This window comes from Tursiops truncatus, chromosome 2, assembly GCF_011762595.2.
Source record: "Tursiops truncatus isolate mTurTru1 chromosome 2, mTurTru1.mat.Y, whole genome shotgun sequence".
In the NCBI taxonomy this organism is placed as follows: domain Eukaryota; kingdom Metazoa; phylum Chordata; class Mammalia; order Artiodactyla; family Delphinidae; genus Tursiops; species Tursiops truncatus.
Window position 1 is genome coordinate 106,067 of NC_047035.1, and position 22,418 is coordinate 128,484.

The 22,418-nt window shown below is 45.0% G+C and overlaps 1 long non-coding RNA gene across 1 annotated transcript; it reads left to right on the forward strand.

Moving 5' to 3' along the window:
- Positions 1–5,333: 5,333 nt before the first annotated feature.
- On the forward strand, positions 5,334–5,551 carry LOC141277812 (uncharacterized). The gene is made up of 2 exons (XR_012329665.1): positions 5,334–5,402; positions 5,487–5,551. It is a non-coding gene; the product is annotated as an uncharacterized lncRNA (long non-coding RNA).
- The last annotated feature ends 16,867 nt before the right edge of the window (positions 5,552–22,418 follow it).

Consider the following 22,418-nt stretch of genomic DNA (forward strand, 5'->3'; position numbering starts at 1 on the left):
TGTTACATGTCAAGAACCTCATTAAAGTAATTACAAATGAAGAAATGCATGACTTGGGAGGGAAGGAGTGAAGGAAGATACTGAAACCTACGAGACTCTTGAAAATACTTCTCATCAACCCTGAACCTCTCCATATGTTTTAGGTAAACACGAGAAGAGAGCAAAGTCATCATGACCTCATTACAGGAGGGGGATCTGCAAACCTCACCCGGAAACTCCAACTCTGTCCTGTAGTAGGTTCCAGGGAGAAGCCTGGCCCAGAGCTCAGGAGCAGATGCTGGATCTAACGGTCACCCCATGTTTCTCCTTGGACACTACACACACCCTCCATTCCTCTGGGTGTAGTTTACACCTCTAACATGAGGGTAACAATGACAGCTACATCACAGGATGTGAGTGCATATGTAAGATGACATATGGGTCCTAAGGGTTTACTCTGGAACAATCACACAATGAAAGATGTATAAACAGTTAAACATATTCTTCCTTCCTCATTGTGATATCTCAGCCCTGCCCTACTGTAGACCAGCTGTCCCTGCCAGGATGCTGCCTGTTGACTTGTTGCTAACCTCTTGCATGAGAAGCATAAGTGCGCTGAGCAGCCCGGATCCTCAGGGGGCGCTGGGAAAGATGCCAGTTAGAGGGACGTGGGTGGGGTGTTTCTACATGTGCTCCTTGCTATATAGAATCCCTATATGCTTATATAAGACCTGCATCCTGTTCTACTGCGCAGTTTATTTTATGTCAAATATTCACCATCACAGCTATTACCGATAGACACATATGTAGTTGGTCGGGAAAGTTTACAGTCAGGTGGATAATAACATGAATTTTCAGAAGCTGCTGAAAACAAATCTCTTCTCCTTTCTTCACCACAGCATCTTACGTGAGCACTAAAATGCAGGAAAGTCCCACAGCTTCTCCTTCCAGGAAGAGTCCTGCAGCCTCACTATGCAGGCCCTCCTCCATCCAGGAACCCCTGCAGGAGCGAACATAACCAGGGTGGAGAAGCCCAGGCCTCGACAGGAGGCCTCGCTGTGTCCTGATGTGTGCTCTCCAGCACATCACCTGCCAAGTCCAGGCTGCACTTTAGCTTCACATCTGTAAGATTCAGGTAAACCGACACCTACATCACATGCTTGGTGTGCATATGTAGAAACAAAATAATAAAAGAGGCCCTGAGTGTTGGCGCCCAGGGTAGGTCACCCGAAAATATGTCTCAAAGTGACTTAAGACAGAGCCAGTGCACAGGGACATTCTGACCTTCCTCCCTGTCACCCTGAAGCAAGAAATAAACCTCCCATGTGAAAGGTGCTCTCCCCACATCTAGGCGTGGAAATGAAATCGTCCTTGACCTCATGCTTTCCACCTGCCATTTTTCTGTGGAAAAATATTTAGCCAAAGAATAAGTTTAATCAGAGAAGCGAGCAAATGCAGAAAGAAGGGAAAACTGTCCAACAAGACTAAATAATTATAGTTTGCTCATTAAGCAAATCAAGGACCTTTAGTTCCTCCTCAAGGGCTGCAGATAATATTCTTGTCCATGTCTCATGAGCCGTCTTATAGATACTGAAACTCCCACCAGGAGGAAGAAGTGAACTCCATGATGACCAGACTGTAGCCATGACATAAGCTGCCACAATTGCAAGAACTGGCCTCAAAGAAATGGGAACAAACCGACCCTGGACCTGAAGAGTAACTCTACTTAAAACAATCAAGAGGAGGCTGATCAGACCACCACATGACCAACTGCAAGACGACTGTCACAGCTGACTCTGCCGTTTCTGCCCGTAGCCCCTCCTTCCGCCTATAAAAGCCCTTTCCCACAGATACTCAGTGCGGGGTGGCCTTTGGAGAGAAGTCTGTCCCCCACCCCGGGTGCAGGCAGTCAAAATAAAGCAAACTTTCCTTTCACCAACTTTGCCTCTTTATTGGCCTTTCAGCACCGAGCAGCCGGACCCTGCTTTCCATTGCAGAGGGACACTCTTATCACCAGACATGGGGAATTCAGGCCTGGAAGTGTCTATGAACAAACCTTGTTCCTTCTTTTTTTTTTTTTTTTTTTTTTTGCGGTACGCAGGCCTCTCACTGCTGTGGCCTCTCCCGCTGCGAAGCACAGGCTCCGGACGCGCAGGCTCAGCGGCCATGGCTCACGGCCCCAGCCGCTCTGCTGCATGTGGGATCTTCCCAGACTGGGGCACGAACCCGTGACCCCTGCATCGGCAGGCGGACTCTCAACCACTGCGCCACCAGGGAAGCCCAGAGCTCCGTTTTGTTAAGGGGCCCAGGGTGACTTCTTATTTTGGCAGGACCTGTTCTGAGGAGTGGCTGGAATCTTTGCATTATTGTCATCTTGTCTAGAAGACTGCTGTGTTCTAGAGAGAACAAACTAAACAAGTTGGTTAAAAGAAGGCAGGGGTCAAAGATCAGTAAAAGAATTTTTGTAACCAGGGGCCCAAGGAGGAGTAAGAACCAGGTTATGTTTCAGAACATTTTTTGATGGTGGTCCAGGTAGTGTCAGCGCTTGGGTTACCCTGTCCAAAGTTAGAATGACCATATCGTAACAATAAATTTTACCCATGACGGATCTGAGTTTATGAATGATCGTAACTCGAAACATTCAATGGATTTAGCAATGGTTGAAAACACAATCAATACCTTGAATTTTTATTATTAATTTTAATTTATTTTGCCCCAGAGAAGAGTTTGACAATTACAATTTCAGTAACACATTTCCATAATTTTGACTTATACCTCTTAAAATTTAGATACCACGTTGTTTCATAATAAATGTTTCATCTACATCCCTCACATTTGAAACTGGATTCCAAGTGGATCTAGAAGATGTAATGTGAGGACAGCGAATGTCTCTTTATTCAGTAACAACTAAGGCAACAAATCTAACATCACATGAGGACGCCACTGATTTCCAAGTATAGTTCCTGCTTCTTCATTGCTCAATGTTTCCAGCAAAGGTACAAAATGACCTAAACCATCTAGTCTCAATGTTCCTGAAGTCCACACCTCATTCTGAGCTTATACCCTCAAGATTTTATGAGGGAAAACACAGAGACCATCAGAAGGACCTGTCCACGTGGCCCCCATGAAGCCACCACCATCAGCCCTTCTCCCTCCCATCACGATGGTCAGGCCCTTTTGCTGTGACCATCACTGGTAACCAGCAGAGCAATATGACTTAAGTCTCTCCACTTCATTTCCCATCACCCACTGGGAATCTCTAATGGATATTCCCTCCAGAATTACCATATGATTTCGTCTCCAGACATAATTCCTTCCAATTAGCTCCACAAAGGAAAAATAACTTTTTTTTAGTCTGGGTGCCCTAACACGTTTTTCTTACGGTTCAATAGACCCTAACAACACATCCTCACCCACTGAAAAATAAAGACACCTGCTATATATCCTTCTATGTTAACATGAATTTGGATGGATCTCCTCTAATCCACCAGCTCAAGAAGGGCAGGTCACATGCTGGGGCATCTGTACAAATGCAGGCCCTTCTTCCACCTGTTGAATAATGGGCACACCTGGTTCTAGGTTTTAGATGCCATCCCTTCCGCTCCCCTATCCCACAGCGTATCAGCTCAATTTTCAGATCCTGGCAACATGGTCCAGACTTGCCCTGTGATTCTTGCCCATATTACGTTTGTTGGTTCTCCTATTATCAACATTCAAGGAGGCAGATTCTTTAGTATTTCATTTACTCTGCAAATATTATTGGAAAAGCTACAAGAAGTATAGTACTCTGTTCATGAAATAGTATGGAGTAAATATCTTCTCACAGACAGCAGGCTCGACATCAGTCAGTGTACAGGGTGAAATCACTGGGCTGAGAGAGAGCTGACCTGCCCCAGACACACAGGTGTGGCCTCTCAGGGCAGGAGTGGAGCCAGGGCTACATGTACAGGGTGTCAGTCAGAGATGGGGACTCACATTGGTCTTCCTGGTTCCCAGGAGAAGTAACATCACTGATGACACTGAGGTCAACATCCAGCCCCTGGCAACCCCACTATAAATTTCAGACATACCATTACCATCGTGATCCCCAATTTACATCCTTCCAGACTGAAATGCAGATGGTGAGGCCACATCCTCAGTGCCCACAGCAAGATGCGATGGAGCTGTGCTCTGCTCTCCAGCACCACTTACTGATGTGACATCAGGCACAGTCCCCGGACTCAGTGACACAGGGACTCTGGAGAGCTGCTCTCCGGTGGTCTTTTCAAGGGAAACTGCTTCCTGAGGTGGGGCTTTCCTCTGACCATGACACCCTCATACTCTGCAAGCCATTCACTGTGAAGGTTTACTTCCAAGAATCATGCATGTTCTCTCACCCAGTGCAGTGGGAACTGTGTTCCCTGAGCTCCAATGTCACTGGCTGTGACAGAGTACAAATGAACACTTCTACAAGGAGTGAGTCTGTGCACTGTGACCGGGTCAACTGCCCAGCATGTTGGAGTCCTGAGGAGCTTCCAGGAGCTGTCTGTTCTTAGACCTTGCTAACCCTGGGTATTCCTCAACGTCCACATGCAAGGAAGGAGCCCTGAAGCTAACAGTGTTCCTGCAGACACTCAGCTGTGCACTGTAAACAGGCAGGTCAGGCTACTGCCATGTCAGCAGTGCTGGGATCCACGACCATCTCAGCAAGAATGACTACCTTGCCCACAAAATAAACTGTGTGTATAGTTGTTAAGAGTAAATCCACCTCCAGAGCAAGTCTTGATAATATTTAAACTGTTTCAGGTGAAGAAATGTTCACCCAAATTAAGGGAACACGGAGTCCGTTGTGAATTATGATAAACATTCAATTTTACCTGACTTTGTCTGAATTCAATGTCATTATGACATGTATGGTTTGTCTCAAGTACTTGCGCATCCAGGAAATGAACAGGAGGTAATGCAGAAAGGAAAAAGCAAGAGTCTGCGTCTGACATCTTGGAGGACCCAGAATGTGTGATGGGTATTTATGTGAAATGTATGCCTCCACGGGACTAAAGTCTATCCCCAAACCTGCCGTTAATCCTTGAGCACAGCTGACTTCCTGACTAGCCCTTCAGCATCATTTCATTCCTGGACACAGAGACCCCAGGCACAGGGAGGGGACGCCAGGTGGGGGCTGAGTTCTCTGAGGAAACAGTCAGCACCCTCCTCAGGTGGAGTCCCAGAGACTGGGACCTCCCTTCACTACTTTCCGATTTTTATAGACTGGTCCCTCCCATATGCAAACATCCCCTTATGTCACAAGGTAAAAACAAAGTACCAGTTCACTTAAATTTGGGTTTCTCCTCATGCTTGAAGAGAATTTCTGGGCTTCTTGAATCCCATCTGCAAGAAGATGAATCCACTGTGGTTCTTCCTCTTCCTGGTGTCAGCTCCCAGAGGTGAGTGTCTCAGGGATTCAGACGTGAACACTTGGGGAAGCTGCATCTGAGCCCATGAGTCACCGTGGTTCTCTCTGTCCACAGGTGTCCTGTCCCAGGTGCAGCTGCAGGAGTCGGGACCCAGCCTGGTGAAGCCCTCACAGACCCTCTCCCTCACCTGCACTGTCTCTGGATTCTCATTAACCAGCTATTATGTACACTGGGTCCGCCAGGCTCCAGGAAAGGGGCTGGAGTGGGTTGGGGGGATATATGGTAGTGGAAGCACAGATTATAACCCAACTCTTAAGTCCCGGCTCAGCATCACCACGGACACCTCCAAGAGCCAAGTCTACTTATCGCTGAGCAGCCTGACAACTGAGGACACAGCCGTGTATTACTGTGCGAGAGACACAGTGAGGGGAAGTCAGTGTGAGCCCAGACACGAACCTCCCTGCACAGAGGCCCGTAACCACCAGGGGACGCAGAGGACCCACGAAGTGCAGGGCTGAGGCCTGGGGCAGCAGCAGATAAGGGCTGGGAGGAAATTCTTGTTAGAACTTGTGCTTTCCTCTTCCTGCCCAGGATCTCCACCAGAGACCCTGTTCTGTATCCTAATGTTTCATTGTTGTGGATTTTGCGGAGTCTGGAAAATTTTGTGTGCATGTACTTATTTTCTTAATTTTTATTTATTATAGTTGTGTATATATATTCTCATATGCACAGACACATATAATACTCAAGAATTAAGGTTCTTTATCATTTCTTTATTTACCTTTTTCTCAAAGGAGCTCAGAACAACCCTGGGGCTCACCATAATGTTCAATTTGAGCCTGAAGTTCGTGAAACTTGCAAATATCCTGAGAGTGCACATGAGACTTTTAAACAGTATTAATTGTTGTTTTGCTTTTGTAGATGTGGAAGGAGAGACACACCGTCCTGCTTTCAGGCAACCTGCACAAGCATTCTGAATTCTGCAGCAGGCAGCGTTACAGACTCTAACGCCAGAGTGCTCCACTACTGCACGTGCAATTATCCTCGTTACTCACAGATTCCAAATCTGCAAATTCACCTACTTCTAGCTTTTATGAGCACCCCAAAATAAATACTGTCATTTTGTGGTCATTCACGGACATTTACAATGCAGCTGCTTGTTTGAATCACACAACACACATGTGCGCACACCACACACACACACACACACACACACACACATTCCCAGCTGAGGTCAGTCAAGGTGATGCTCTCTTTTCTTGATTCATTCCCATCCTGTACTTGAGCACTTTCTCGGGTCAAATTAGTGCCATGCTTTTCACATTTCTGTGATTCTTGGCGATAGTTTAAAGTAGTCCCAGGCATAGGGCTGAGGAACAGTCTAGTGTCCCTACGCACAAATCGCTGTGAGTGGACTTAGGGAAAATGTACATGAGACATCAGCTTCATTCAGGCATGCCTTATATGGCCATGGGTGGTGAAATGATACTCATGTCTCCAATATAAAGTTCATCCAAAACCTGAAGACAAAACTCGCTGCTGCATATGGGATGCAGCCTTGGAAACTTGCCTTAATTCCAAATACAGCCTGGCAAGTGGGGGCTTATGGCCAAGAAGAGAGTGTGGTGGAGTGGACTGGAAATTATTAAGAGAAGAAATACAAGCTAAGGGGATTCTGGTTACATAGACTCAAAAGGATTCTTGCTAAAGGGCGACCAGGGTGATCAGATAACATATGGATGATAGGGGTTTGAAGGATTGATCAAATATTGATGGTGATTAGAGTTCAAGAGTAGGGGATCCTCATTATTCTCAGTTAGCAGGGCACTTGACAAAACCTGCTCATGCAAATAAAACACAGAAGCCCACAGGTCATGACTAGCTGAGAAGAGAATTACAAGGATCCTGTTGGCTAATGTGTGGTCAAGTGTCTATGTCACACTTAAGCAGAGAAATATTGAACACACTAAGAAATCAGGGATGCACACACGAGAGAGACAGAGAGAGAGAGAGAGAGAGAGAGAGAGAGAAAGAAAAGACCATCTGAGGATTCAGTGAGAAAAGGTCCACATGCAAGCAAAGGGCAAAGGCCTGAGAAGAACCCAAACTTGCTGACGCCATGACCTTAGACTTCTATCCTCCAGGGCTGAGAGGAATCCATTTCTGTTGTTTAAGCTGCACAAACTGTTTTTATGTAATGACCACACTAGATGATTATACACAGGTGTTATAGAAGCAGAGAGACAAATATGGAAATGTAAGTATCATTTTGGAAAAGAAAAATCACCCATCCTCATGGGGCGAACTAGATGATCATCCCCAAAAGACATAAAAGTGCCCACTGTAACATTCTTTAGAATTCATAATAGGGTGTGGAATGATTGCCGGATAAATTTTCAGAAATATTTCCTCATGAGACCTTTATTTGAAATTTAGGTCACTACCTACTCTTATTAGTTGTCCAGTTTTTAATTGTTTAATGACATAAGTGATTCTTCTGTTGAACTTCAAATCTACTTCCAGCTTCAGATGGATTTCCAAGTTCTTTCAGCATGAAAAATCTCCCCAGTCCTGTTTGATGCAATACCTTTCACTGGAATAGTATGAGTATTGTTTATATTTGGAATTTGATGTCCATATAACACTGGAGTCATTTTCTCCCCTAGAGGACATTTGGAAATATCTGGACACGGGTTGGGCTGTAACATGTGGGCTGTGCTGTCAGTACCTAGTTACCTAGTGCGTAGAGTCCATCTGTGCTGACACACATCCTACAATGCACACGACATTATGAGCCACGTGCAAGTCCCCAGTAAAAATGGAGAGACTAACTCTTTTATCAAGGAAAAAGGGACTTGAAAGGGCTATAGAGAACTGGGTCTGTGGTTTTTCGGGAACACACTGCATCCAGGAAAGAGACATTCGGATATGAAAGCCCAGAACAGGTTCAGGTGTCTATGTGTCATTCAAAGGCTGGTTCACAATGAAGAGCACGTCCTCTCGGGGCTGGTGCCTCAATGGGAGGACCTCTGTCTGCACAGGGTTTAGGGACACAGCAAGGGATGCTTGTCCTCAAACAAGGGTGAGGATGTGGGCTCTCAGCCTCCCACTGAGCATGATTCATAGGTCATCAATCTGCTCCTTTATACAATGGTCCATGTACTGAGTACAAAATTTTAGCTTCATGCATTTGCAAATGAGCTGATGTGTCTTAGGTCAAATATGGACATTCTGAGCCCTGGAAGCATCGCCCAACATCCACACTACCTCTTCCACAGAAGCCTATAAATCCTTTTTTTCTCTTTGTACATGAAAATAAAGGAAACGCTTTAGGGGGATTAGCTGAAAATCATGGTGATAAATATCGACCCATATTTAACAGTTAGACTCAGTAGCAAAAGGACTTCCAACTTGTATGCAAGCTATTTCAGCAACTGTTCTCTGATGTAAAACTACTGAAGAAATATTGATGGAATCTCCTCTGACTATTTATGCCCTCACTTGGTTGAGTCTCTTATAAACCCCTGCCACACTCAGCACTATTCTGTAAATCAATCAGCCTCCTATGAAGTATTATCACTATCTACACCTAATATTACCCTAGTTTAGTGTAATAACCTTATCCCTGCAACTTTGTTTACAGCACCACAGGAAGAAAAAGACCACGAGTGCATGTTATTAACAGATTAAATTCTTTCTCTTAGGAGTGACTTACAAGAAGCTCTCATTGACAATGCTGGTCTAATTTGGATTAGAGATGGGTCCTAATTAAAATATAAATGAGCACGTTACTGAGCTGTGTATGCAGTAACTTCCACAGTGGACATAACTGAAAGCTCTTATTTACCAGAAATTAAGTCAGCACAACCAGTTGACTTGATTGCTTTCACTTGAGCTTGTCCACTAGCTAAAGACCAGATAGCAAAATTTATACTGACAGCCGTTTTGCCTTTGGAGTTGTGGTGAAAACTCTGAAATGTTATGGCAACAACAAGGCTTTTTAACCTCCTCAGGAGGGCCCAGTAAAAGTGAAAAACATGTTGCAGAGTTATTAAATGCTGTACAATTGCCAAAACTGTTAGCAATTATTAAAACGCCGTGACATTCCCAATCTAAGACTATGGAAGCTAAAGGAAATCAGCTTGCTGATGCTGCCACCAACCAAGCAGCTCTAAATAATCCTCTGTCCAGTCTCGAGAATGTCCACTGCTCTCTGTTAACCCTGCCAACTCAATAAAGGATTTCTTTGCACACGGTCAAGAAATCACCACTGAAGAAGAATAACATACGGCAATAAATAAGAGGAATTGTTAACTCCATCACACCAAGAGCATTTGGACCTGATAAGAAACCTATAGCACCTGCTGGAGCCCCATTACCATTGCTACAGCATGTGCATTCTTTAACTTACTGGGCACCTGAGGAAATGATTCTATAGGGAAAACAGTGCATTTGGAGACTTTCTCCCACAGTGGTTCGTAATGTATATGCTCGCTGTAATGTATGTCCTAAATATAACCCTGGAAAGTCACTTCATGGGTCACATGGATACTTTCCCCTTCCTAAGGGACCCTTTGAGGCATGGCAATTGGATTCTGTCCAGACGCCACCCTCTCAAGTAAATAGACATAGCTTGGTAATGATCTGCATGTTTTCACACTGGGTTGAAGCATTTCCATGCAGGAGAGCAATGGCTTTAACAGTAGGTAAATTGTTATTAGAAAAGACAATTCCTATTTGGATAATTCCTTCTGAATTACGCAGTGACTGGGGAACTCATCTTACTGGACAAATAATTAAATCTATCTTTGAAATTTGACCAATAATGCAGCATTTTCAGTACACTAATCATCCTCAATTTTCAGAATGGTAGGAAGCACTAACAAAACTATCAAAATGCAACTGGCAAAACTTTGAGAAGCATTTCTTCTTACATGGTCAAAAGCTCTTCTCCTGGAGCTTCTCAAACTTAGATCTGCACCTTTTGGTAAACACCGGCTGGCCATTTGGAAATAATAACAGGATGGCCTATGCTATTAGATGAGGGAATATATGAACCAAACATGTTCCAAAGAGAAATATTACATTATTGCCAGGGCCTGATTAAATCACTTAAGCAAAATGAAAATTAGTAGCTGGGCGATGAAGACTTTAAGGATCATGGATTACAGCCTGGAGGTTTTGTTTAATGGAAAATACAGAAAATAAAAAATCCATTGCAGCCACTTTGGAAAGGACCTTATCAGATATTATTAACTAACCCATGTGCTGCCACATTAGAAGGCGTAGACTCAAGGAACCACACCTCTCATTTTAAAAGGCCCCTCCACCTGAATGGATCCCTTATTTCTGACATCCGGCTTTGAATACCTGAGAACAGTGCCACCAACCCAAGACAGGAGGAAGATGACAGCAGTAGTAGACGGCTAACCAAGAGTCTGGACCAGTCCTGTAAGACTCATCCTACTAATCTGACTATACTACTTTCCAAAGGTCTGTCCCCAATCAAAATTTAAAGTTACTGTTGTACTTCTGGCTATACTTTTGCCCCAACATTCAGGATGGAAAGAAAAGTCTTTAGTAAAGTTGTTACAAAGTATAGCAACTGGGGGCAATGCAACCGATTTTGGGATTTGTCATCCAAGTCCTCAGTCAATACAAGAACAACATAATCCCCTCATACTACTGTTGCACTTATATTAATGCCTCTGGAGAAGTTGAGACGTGCCTAGCAAAATTTTCTCAAAACGCAAAACGGTTACAAGATGTAAGAATAACTGACCCTTTAAATGACCTGTTTAGTTGACTCCCTTCAGGAACAGACAGAATTTTTCACTTTGCTTTACAGATAATTAGTATTATCATAACATGTATTATCACTCTTTTCCTAACTATCAAGCTACTCATGACATGTATCACTTCTTACTTTAAGTCTATGGCTAAAAGTACAGGTACAATGATTGTGCAGCAATTCAATATTGTTGAGAATATGTATACTATGAAATGCTTCATGTCAGTATATCTCTGTGTTTGTCTACCGCATTCAATTAACTATACCCCCAATGAGGACAACTAGGTAAATCTATTCCTAAATAAATAAATTTAAAAGGTGAAAGAGGTAGACCCAGCTCTGAGGGACATGATGGACCAGGGGCAGGCCGTCACCACCCTGGCTTCAAGGGACATGTATTTTGATCATCAATGCTTTCTTTTCTTTTCTTTTTAATTTTTTTTTATACAGCAGGTTCTTATTAGTCATCCATTTTTATCACATCAGTGTATACATGTCAAGCCCAATCTCCCAATCCATCATACCACCATTCCCACCCCCACCCCACCCCCGCCGCTTTCCCCGCTTGGTGTCCATACGTCTTTTCTCTACTTCTGTGTCTCAATTCCTGCCCTGTAAACCAGTCCATCTGTACCATTTTCTAGTTTCCACATATATGCGTTAATATACGATATTTGCTTTTCTCTTTCTGACTTACTTCACTCTGTATGACAGTCTCTAGATCCATCCAGGTCTCTACAAATGACCCAATTTCGTTCCTTTTTATGGCTGAGTAATATTCCATTGTATATATGTACCACATCTTCTTTATCCATTGGTCTGTCGATGGGCATTTAGGTTGCTTCCATGACCTAGCTATTGTAAATAGTGCTGCAATAAACATTGGGATGCATGTGTCGTTTTGAATTCTGGTTTTCTCAGGGTATATGCTCAGTAGCGGGATTGCTGGGTCATATGGTAATTCTATTTTTAGTTTTTTAAGGAACCTCCATACTGTTCTCCATAGATCAATGCTTTCTATTGAAAGGTTTATGATCAAAAGGGGGGACTGATGAAATAAATCTTTCCATATTGAAATATAAGGAAGGCATTCTGGCTTATAAATGAGTTAACTTGAGTTTTTCACTAACTGAAATAGCCTGTTTATCTCCAATCAAACATACATTGTACATCTGATTTATTTAATCAAGTAAATGGCACATTGACCAGAAATAAAGAATGTCCATGTTAAAAATAAAGATTAAATGCCTCTCTTCCTGGGACACCAGTGCTAGTACTCCTTCTGTGATAAGACTCCCTTCCCAGGGCCAAGGCCATAATGAATTGCTGTATACATGCAGCTCTGCTTTTTGTGAAAACTTAAAGAAATATATGCCTAAGTTGTTTCGTGTTCTTTGTTCTGACAAGGTCTAGAGCTGTGCTGGAAATCGTGCTTCTCCAGAGCAGTTTCTCAGAGTAATCTGGGAAGCTGGCTTCTGGGCTACAGTAGAGTCCAGCTCAAATTAAACCCATTTCTATGCGTATTATTGGTTGTTTATTGATTATTTTTGTTGTCTGAAGGGACAAATCATGAAAACTAACTCTGCCATCCCACCACGGGGAGCCTCACGCTGCCATGCAGAGAAACCCTGCAGGAAAAGCAGTCCTCAGATTTAATCCCACCAAGGGTAGTCTCATCTGCCCCAAAGAAACCCAGGAGAATAAACAGGGCTCAGAATTTTCATCCCAAGGAAGGTAGCTTCACCCTGTCATGCACACCAACCCAGGAGCTTAAGCAGGACTCAGAGTTTTAATTCCTGTGCTAGGATATCGCACTACTGCTCCAAATCCAGTGACAAGTACATGCCCTGGTGGAGCCGGAGTTACAGCAAGGTGTGTAAAGAAGAAAAGGTGAGTTTCAGGTGTGTGATGAAATATGCCTGTGGGAAACCTGAGGTGTGCATCCTCTCCAACCACAAATGCATAGGATGAAGGGAGCATCGTGAACTCACGTAACAACAATGCTGTAACAATAGAACAAGCTGTCAGGGGTGATGAGAACCACATCTCAGGAGAGGGTACAGGGAAAGAAAACAGGAGCTGTGCTGGGCCCGCACTGAAGAAGCAAGACCCAGGGACTGAGAGGGTGGGGAGCTGTGATTAGATGAGGGAGGGGCAAGAGGTGGGGACCGTGAAGGTGGAAACTCTAGGCTCAGAAATGTGGGGAGTCCTTGGACCTGTTTCCAACCCATCTGGTAGACAATGTGCTTTCCCATCCTATACTTTCAAACCATGTAAATTCACAGGGATCCTGGAATGCCCAGATTAACTGTGATCACAGCCCCTGTGAGCTTACAAAGACAGACCTCTTCAATGAAAATTCCTCATCAAGCTCCAGTGTAAAATCCACCCTTGGGCTCTGGGAGCTGTCTGCTCAGGCAGGGCTGAGGTCTGTGGGGAAGGCAGAGCTGTAGTCTAGAAGAAGATGAGGCTGTGGGGTCTTCTCCTCTGTCTGGTGACAGCTCCCCAAGGTTACGGTCTCAGATGTCAGACACAGGTCTGTGAAGATCCTTGTGAATGGAGGCGACTGACAAGGAGGGATCCTCCTTGCCTCCAGGTATCCTGTCCCAGGTGCAGTTTCAGGAGTGAGGCCCAGGACTAGTGAAGCCACAGCAGACCCTCTCCCTCACCTGTGCTGTCTCTGGTTACTCCATCACAAGTGGTTATGGTTGGAGCTGGATCAATCAATCCCCAGGGAAGAGGCTGCTGGGGATGGAGAAAATATATGATGATGGGACCACTTACTACAGACCATCCCTCAAGAGCTGCACCTCCGTCTCCAGAGACACTTCCAGGAACCAGTTCTCGTTGAAGCTGAGCTCTGTGACCACCAAGGACTGTGCTGTGTATTACTGTCACAGTGAGGGAAGTCAGTGTGAGCCCAGACACACACCTTCCTGCAGGCAGACAGGAGGGAATGGGTTTCAAGGGCACTCAGGATCCCCAAGGGGCACACAGGTACAGAGGGAGCACACCAATCACCCAGGGGAGACTCAGAACACACCACAGGGCACACAGAACCTCCAGGGGCCACGCAGGGAGCACAGGGTCCAGGCTCAGGACCAGGTGCAGCGGAAGGGTAAGGTCTGCTTTCCTGCCACAGTCTGTGGGTGCCTCTGCATCTAAAACTGTCCCATGGAGATCCTTAAGTTTGTAGCTAATTGCCAACGACACAGTACAATTTAGAAGCTTTTGTTGTAACACGAAGACACATTCTCACCTCACCAAAGACGCAGGGTCACTTATGGATGCTGAAATGACTGCCAGTGGTCACCAGGGTCAGAGTCCTGAGGAGAATCAGGGACACGGTGAGCCTTTTCCAGTCAGACTCAGAGGACAGATCTCAGTAGGAATCCCAGACGAGGCCGGCACACTGCACACATTTTATGTAAGAAAACAGGGCTTTACTGGATTCTCTTGGTGACATAGAGAAGAAAATGTGTGGTCTACAAACAATTTTAATTTCCTCATTTACCCCAAATGCTTTATTCCTGAGTTCTCTGTGAGGTCCCGGCTCAGACTTACCTTCCTCATCTGAAACTGTTGATTGTGTCATGATTACTCTTGTTCCCACTTTCAGTGTTTTCCCTCCACGAAAGTACATTCTGCATATTCCCTTCCTTAAATTCTAGAAATAAAAACAAATGTGAAGTAGATCATGATTTGCCTGGATGGGGGAAGGGCAGAGGGAAGGGAGGGAGGAGTGAAGGGAGGGATCAGGGGGAATATTTGGGGTGAGGGGCTTGTTCACTATTGTGATTGTGTAGACGAGCACGTATGTCATACTTTCAATTTCAAATGTCCTGAAAATACGCTTGTGTGAACCCTGGTTCTCTGTACATTCCTTCAGGAAACACTAGAATGCAGAAAACTTTCACATATTCCCATTACAGGAAGGGGTCCTGCAAACCTCACTGGACGTGACACTCTCTATTTTGGGGCTTGTTCAGGGGAGAATTTTTGTCCAGGATGAGGATATCAAACCCAGACACTGGGGCTCACAGTTACCAGATATAGCCTCTTAGAGACATTCTACAATGCCTTATGATTTTATTTGTAATTTTACATCTGTATAAATGAATTAACATTCATGCCTAATGTCATATTTATGTAATTTTGTAAAAATGAAATAAATATGGTGAAGTTTAAATTTTTATCAGTGTATAGCAACATAATGTAAAATTACATTTTCTCAAATACTATCATTGCCACCTAAGTGCGCAGGACACGCACGTCTGCTCTGGGGCAACTCCTCCTCTGTTGGTGTCCAAACCAACAACTAGCTATATAGTCAGAAGACATACAAATAACGTCCTCCTTATGCTGATGAAAAGCAGCCCAGCCCTGACCCTGCAGCTCTGGGAGAGGAGCTCCAGCACCTGGATTCCCACGTGCTCCCATTCGGGGTTCAGGACAGAACACTCACCATGGACTTTGGGCTGAGCTGGGTTGTCCTTGTGACTATTTTACAAGGTAATTTATGGAGAGCAAGAGATACTGAGATGTGAGTGGATATGAGTGAGGGAATCAGTGGATGTGTGACAGTCTCCTGACCAGGATGTCTCTGTGTTTGCAGGTGTCCAGTGTGAGGTGCAGCTGGTGGAGTCTGGGGGAGGCTTGGTGCAGCCAGGGGGGTCTCTGTGACTCTCCTGTGCAGCCTCTGGATTCACCTTCAGTAGCGATGCCATGAGCTGGGTCCGCCAAGCTCCAAGGAAGGGGCTGGAGTGGATCTCAGATATTAGTAGTGGGTGGTAGCACATACTATGCAGACTCTGTGAAGGGCCGATTCACCATCTCCAGAGACAACTCCAAGAACACGCTGTATCTGCAAATGAACAGCCTGAGATCTGAGGACACGGCCGTGTATTACTGTGCGAAAGATACACAGTGAGGGGAAGTCAGTGTGAGCCCAGACACAAACCTCCTCGCAGGGAGAGAGGACGGGGGGATGCATGGGGTGCTCAGGACCCGCCTGCATAGAAGCTTAAACCAGTGACAGGTGCAGAGGGACAGGGAAGGGGCTTCCCCTTGGAGTTAATGATTTCCTTCCACTCCCAGCTGCCAGCTGCCCTCAGGGAAATTTCTGCTGTGACCTTTTTGGCTCTGATGTGCACACTCTCTGCAGGCACTAAAGGGAGAAGAAATATTCTCTGTTTGCAGATGAGACCTCTCCTTCATCCGGCCCCTACAGACCCCATATTCCTTGTCACAATCTGATTACTGTTCTCTCACCTCAGAAATGCACATGTTGTCCCCTCATGGTCCCTTCACCCCGCCAGCACAGGGGAATGACCCCACGGGGTTATGCTGAGCTCCTGGGGTCTCTGCCCTCCTTGCAGCATGATGTCTTCTGGGACCTCATCCACTCGGGTAGACACTTGTGTCCAGGGATTGCCCTTCTGTATTAGTCCCTTAGTCTCCTGATGAGGAGGTAGTCTGCCTGAGGACTGGACTCCTATTTCCCACAAGGCAGGCAGGAACACAAGCCCAGAAGTGGAAACCTGTCCCAGCCCGCCTGGGTCACGTCTGGGTGGTCTCTGAAAGCAGCCCTGTGTTGCGTGCTAAGACCTGTCTCAGCCTCCACAGCGAGAATCCGCCTGGATAACGGGAACCAGGTGACAGAGTCCTGATCCTGCCCCCTCTCTGCTATTCCCCTACTCTCCCTAAGATGCCCACCCCATAAATGCTCTCTTCTACAGTAAATGAGGTTGTTTCCTAGTCAGCATTTCAAGATACATTGTTGTGAGTATACATGAACACACATAGCTATTGTGTTTATTTTGCATCCTGAAAGTTATTGAATTTATTGGTTTTAACAGTTTCTCATATGGAGTCTTCTCCTTTCCTTTATAAACATCACACTGTCTGCAAACAAGGAACGTTTCACTTCGTCCTTTCTGGTATGGGTGACTTATATGTCTACTTCTCACCTAAATTGCACTGGCTAAGACTTCCAATACCATGTGAGTAGCAGGATAGTCTCTTCAACAAAAATGGTGCAGGGAAAAGTGGATATCTGCGTCCAAAATAATGAAATCTGACCCTCAACCTATACCATAGTTGAAAAATTATCCCTGTTGAATTTGTGTTTACAATACACTCATATCTTCCGGATGTTATGCAAATGTCACCACAGTGAACATGCACTTTGCCCTTTTCTGCTCACAAGTTATCTTAGATTTTGTCTGCTCCTTTCTCCCAGTTCCCCTTCTCTCAAAAGGATCGGGTGGAGATCCCTCTCATATTTCTGGAGTCTGGGATCTAAGCACCAGACCAAGGTTCTCTAGCTGAGCTCAGTCTCTGTGCATTTCCCTGAGCAGAGAACAGAGAGAACATGGTCAGCACTGTCCTGGGATGGTCTCCACTGCCCTCGATCTCTTGTTGGAAATGGCCAGCGGTCATTCAAACCAAAACTGTTTATCAATATAGATAACAGGGAACTGAGGATGGAGAGCATGGTCATGAAGCTCACACCCCTGAGACACAATCAATCCCACGCCCAAATCCATAGTCTCTGGCTTCCATCCGTTCTGTAACCTGATTTCTGTCTCCACCTGTAACAAAGGATGGGGAGGGCTAAATCCTTAGACCAGGGGTGTGCCTGGGACCTACAAGGATGGCTGAGATGAAGACGAAGGTTCTGTGTGAAGCTCTTTACAGGAACCTTCAGAAATCCAAACCTAGCATTAGATTTTGTTATATTCAGATATGATTGATGACGTTGTACAAGTGGAAAGAGATTTATTATGTACACACAAATAAGACCATGTGACATTGGTGATGGGATAGACACAGATCAGTGTAACAGATGATGTGTGCCTTTGGATAAGCTTAGTTTTAATTTCATAAGACGCATTATGTACAGAACATAAAACAGAATATACTTATTTATACACACATTTTAAAATATTGGAAATGTGAAAGATTTATTTAATAAAATTAACAGAAAAGCCAATTGCAGGAATATAATTAAAACATGTATATCTTAGCTATTAGGTGAAGCAAGCATTTACTACAAAATAAAGCAAAACAAGCCACAACCATAAAAACTCAACATCAGGAAACACATGTCTCTGATCTGGAGATAGTGGTCCGTTAAAAGTAACGTCATAAATACTCACATTAAACGAAATGGAAGTTAAGACAGATTGTCATCTATTATGGAATTATATTTGTAGCAAGTTGATATCAAAATATTGTTTTGTATATTAGGATTATAAAATTTGGCAATGCTAGATATATTTAATGTGCTTATTTAGGTTTCAGAAAGTGTCTGGAGAGAACTGTAGTCATTTGTTTTATTTTTTTGTTTTATTTTCTAATTTTTGGCTGCGTTGGGTCTTCGTTGCTGTGCGCAGGCTTTCTCTAGTTGCGGCGAGTGGGGGTTACTCTTCGTTGCAGTGCACGGGCTTCTCATTACCATGGCTTCTCTTGTTGCAGAGCACGGGCTCTAGGCATGTGGGCTTCAGTAGTCATGGCAGGCGGGCTTCAGTAGTGTGGGTCGCGGACTCTAGAGCGCAGGCTCCGTAGTTGTGGCACAAGGGCTTAGTTGCTCCACGGCATGTGGGATCTTCCCAGACCAGGGCTTGAACCCATGTCCCCAGCACTGGCAGGCAGATTCTTAACCACTGTGCCAACAGGGAAACCCTAGAACTATAATCATTTAAAATAGCTACTTGAATAATACAAGAAATTAAAATTATAGTAACCCACTCATCTCGTGTAGCTTTGTTCTAATGATCAGAAAGAAGGTACCATCCCTTGACCTGATCCCAACGTCCCACACTGAACAAGTGTTCTACTAGGAGTGACAGGCTGAGTGAGTCCAAATGCCCCAGATGGCCCAGGGGAGCCTAAGTCAGTGCTTCTCCACTTATAAGGACAGGAATGCCCCACATGCAAATTTTCCTCCATTCTCTAGGGTAAAATGGACCCTTGGGCTGTGGGAGCTCACAGCTCTCTCCTCAGGCAGGGCTGAGGTCTCTGGGGAAGGCAGAGCTGTGGTCTAGAAGAAGATGAGGCTGTGGGGTTTCTCCTCTGCCTGGTGACAGCTCCCCAAGGTAGGGTCTCAGGTGTTAGGCATGGGTCTATGGGGATGGTTATGGCTGTAGGTGGCTCACAGGGACTGATTCTCCTTGCCTCCAGGTGTCCTGTCCCAGGTGCATCTGCAGGAGTCTGGCCCACGACTGGTGAAGCCACAGCAGACCCTCTCCCTCACCTGTGCTGTCTCTGGATTCTCCATCACAACCAGTGGTTATTGCTGGAGCTGGGTCCGCCAGCCTCCAAGAAAGACCTAGAGTGGACGGGAATCATATGCTATAATGGTGCCACAGCATATAACCCATCCCTCAAGAGCCACACCTCCATCTCCAGCGACCCATCCAAGAAACCAGTATTCCCTGCAGCTGAGCTCTGTGATCACAGAGGACACAGCCACGTATTACTGTGCAAGAGACACAGTGACGGGAAGTCAGTGTGAGCCCAGACACAAACCTCCCTGCACGTGAGACAGGAGGCCTGTGATGCAGCGGGCCGTAAGGGTCTCTGGAATGTACTCAGGACTCACCAATTTTGCCTTTTGGCACCAGAAGCAGGTGCAGACGGTAGTTAATGGTGGTTTCCTGTCAGGGTCTGGGGTTCCTCTCCATGTAGCATTTTCCCAGGGGAACCTCTCTGGACCCACGCTTCTGTGCTTACACATTCAGTCTCTGAATTACAAAGGTTTTTGAAATGGGGAAAATATTATCTCAGGTAAGAAAGGCAGAGAGTCAGAGTTAGATATTCAGGATTTCCCTTGTCTAAATCTAGTCTAAATTGACCTGTTTCAAAACTATTCCAGCGGATGTATAAAGAGTTGAACATACTCTTCCTTCCTCATTATGATATCTCAGCCCTGCCCTACTGTAGACAGCTGTCCCTGCCAGGATGCTGGCTGTTGACTTGCCTGCTAACCTCTTGCATGAGAAGCATAAATACGCCGAGCAGCCCGGATCCTCAGTGGGTCGCTGGGAAAGATGCCAGTTAGAGGGGACGTGGGTGGGGGTGTTTCTACATGTGCTCCTTGCTTCCAGGCCCAGTAGAATCCCTATACGCTTAGATCATACCTGCATCCTCTTCTACTGCGCAGATTATTTTATGTAAAATATTCATCGTCAAAGCTATTACCAATAGACAAGTAGTTGGTAGGGAATGGTTGTAGTCAGGTGGATAATAACATGAATTTTCAAAAACGGCTGAAAACCAGTCTATGCTCCTTTCTTCACCACAGCTTCTCAAGGGAGCACTAAAATGCAGGAAAATCACACATGTTCTCCTTCCAGGAAGAGTCCTGCAGCCTCACTAGGCACGCCCACCTCTGTCCAGGAACCCCTGCAGGGGCAGCCAGGCCCAGGGTGAGAAGCCCAGGCCTGGATAGGAGGTCTCACTGTGTCCTGATGTGTGCTCTCCAACACATCACCTAACAAATCCAGGCAGCTGTTTAGCTTCACGTCTGTTAGATGCAGCTGAACTGCCACCTGCAGCACATGCTTGGTGTGAAAATGGAGAAACAAAATAATAAAAGTTGCCCTGAGTATTGGGGCCCAGGGTAGGCCACCCCAAAGTGCACCTCCGTTGTATATTGATTGCTGTGAATTAAAGTGACTTAAGAAAGCGCCAAGAACAGAGGGACAGTCCAACCTTCCTTTCTGTCCCCTGAAGCAAGAAATTAATCTCTCACGTGAAAGGTGCTCTCCCTGTTTCTGGAAGGAGAAGGACACCCTCATCACCAGAGATGGGAATTTGGGCCTGGAAGTCTCTATGAACAAACCATGTTCCTTCTTTAATGCTCCACCCCGCCCCCAAACTCTGCTTAGGTTCTACTAATTGAGCACCAATAGCATACATTGCTTTGTCCTGTCAATTCCTCAGAAGTATGGCATCTTTAACTATATAAAAGCTGCCTGCTTTGGTCACTTCTAGATCCATTTCGATGACACATCCATGCACATGATTAAAAGTTATTTTATATCCTGTCAATCTGTCTTTGTCAGTTTTATTATGAGTCCAGCCTCAGGAACTCAAGAGGGGCAGAGGAGGAGATTTCCCTCCTGACATGTCCAAGTTGTCTTCGCTTCAGCCTCACGCTGTACAACCTCTTAGGATCCTCAGTCCTCACGGCTACTGTCACTCTGCTGACATCACCTTGCCAGGTGTGTTTTTCTGGCATCTATTTTCTGCATTTCCATCTCACCATTCGATATTTCTTCCAAATCGGTGTGAGATTTCAGTGTCCATTGTCTGGATATACACAGTTTATTAGTCATTCCCTATGAAAGGACCTCTTGGTCTTTTCCAAATTTTGGCAGATATGAATAATGCTCAGTGAGCATCGTGTGCAGGGTTCTCTCTGGACTAAAGTCTTACTGTCTTTCACATACATACAAAGGAGCACTATTGCTGAAACATAAATACGGGTATGTTTAGTATTGCAGGAAGCCCCCAAAATGTCTCCCAAGGTGCACCCCGTTCTGCATCCCCACCAGCTGTGAATGGACCCCCTGATGCTTCACATCCTGCAGGTGTTTAAGGTTCTCAGAGTCCTGATCTGATCCACTCTTCTAAGATTTCAGGGATGTGTCCTTGTTCTCATTGGCACTTCCCTGTGACATATGTTCCCACAGCCTATCTACAAACTCCTGTCTTTTTGGTCAGGTGTCTGTTAAGGAATTTAGCCCATTTTTTAATACTTTTGTTTCTTTCTCATTGTTGAGTTTAAGGCTTCTTGGAACATATTAGATAACAATCAGATATACTGGATATGCCTTTTGCAAATATTTTCTTCCAATCTCTAGCTTACCACTGGGTAAATTTCAAATGTGTTTTTTATGCTTCTCAAATATTATTGTTGTGTTTCTATTACAATGAAAAGTGAAGTAAACTTTCACTTCCTAAGCCATGGGAACTTTATGTGGGAACATGTCACAGTACACTCAACGCCTCATTCAGATACCACAAGGAGGGAATGAGGAAAACAGAGGAGGGACTTCTCAGAGATGCTCCTCTGGAAAAACAGAAATGTACCAACGTACCCTCCTTCCTGTGTTGCTGGTGAGAACTGTGCTGCGTGTCCACAGAGACACAGATCCTTGATGAGAGAGTGAGATTTCATCAGTTAAGGTTGGACCGTTTCCTAACAATAAATTTTACCGGTGATGAATCTCAGTTTATGAATGATT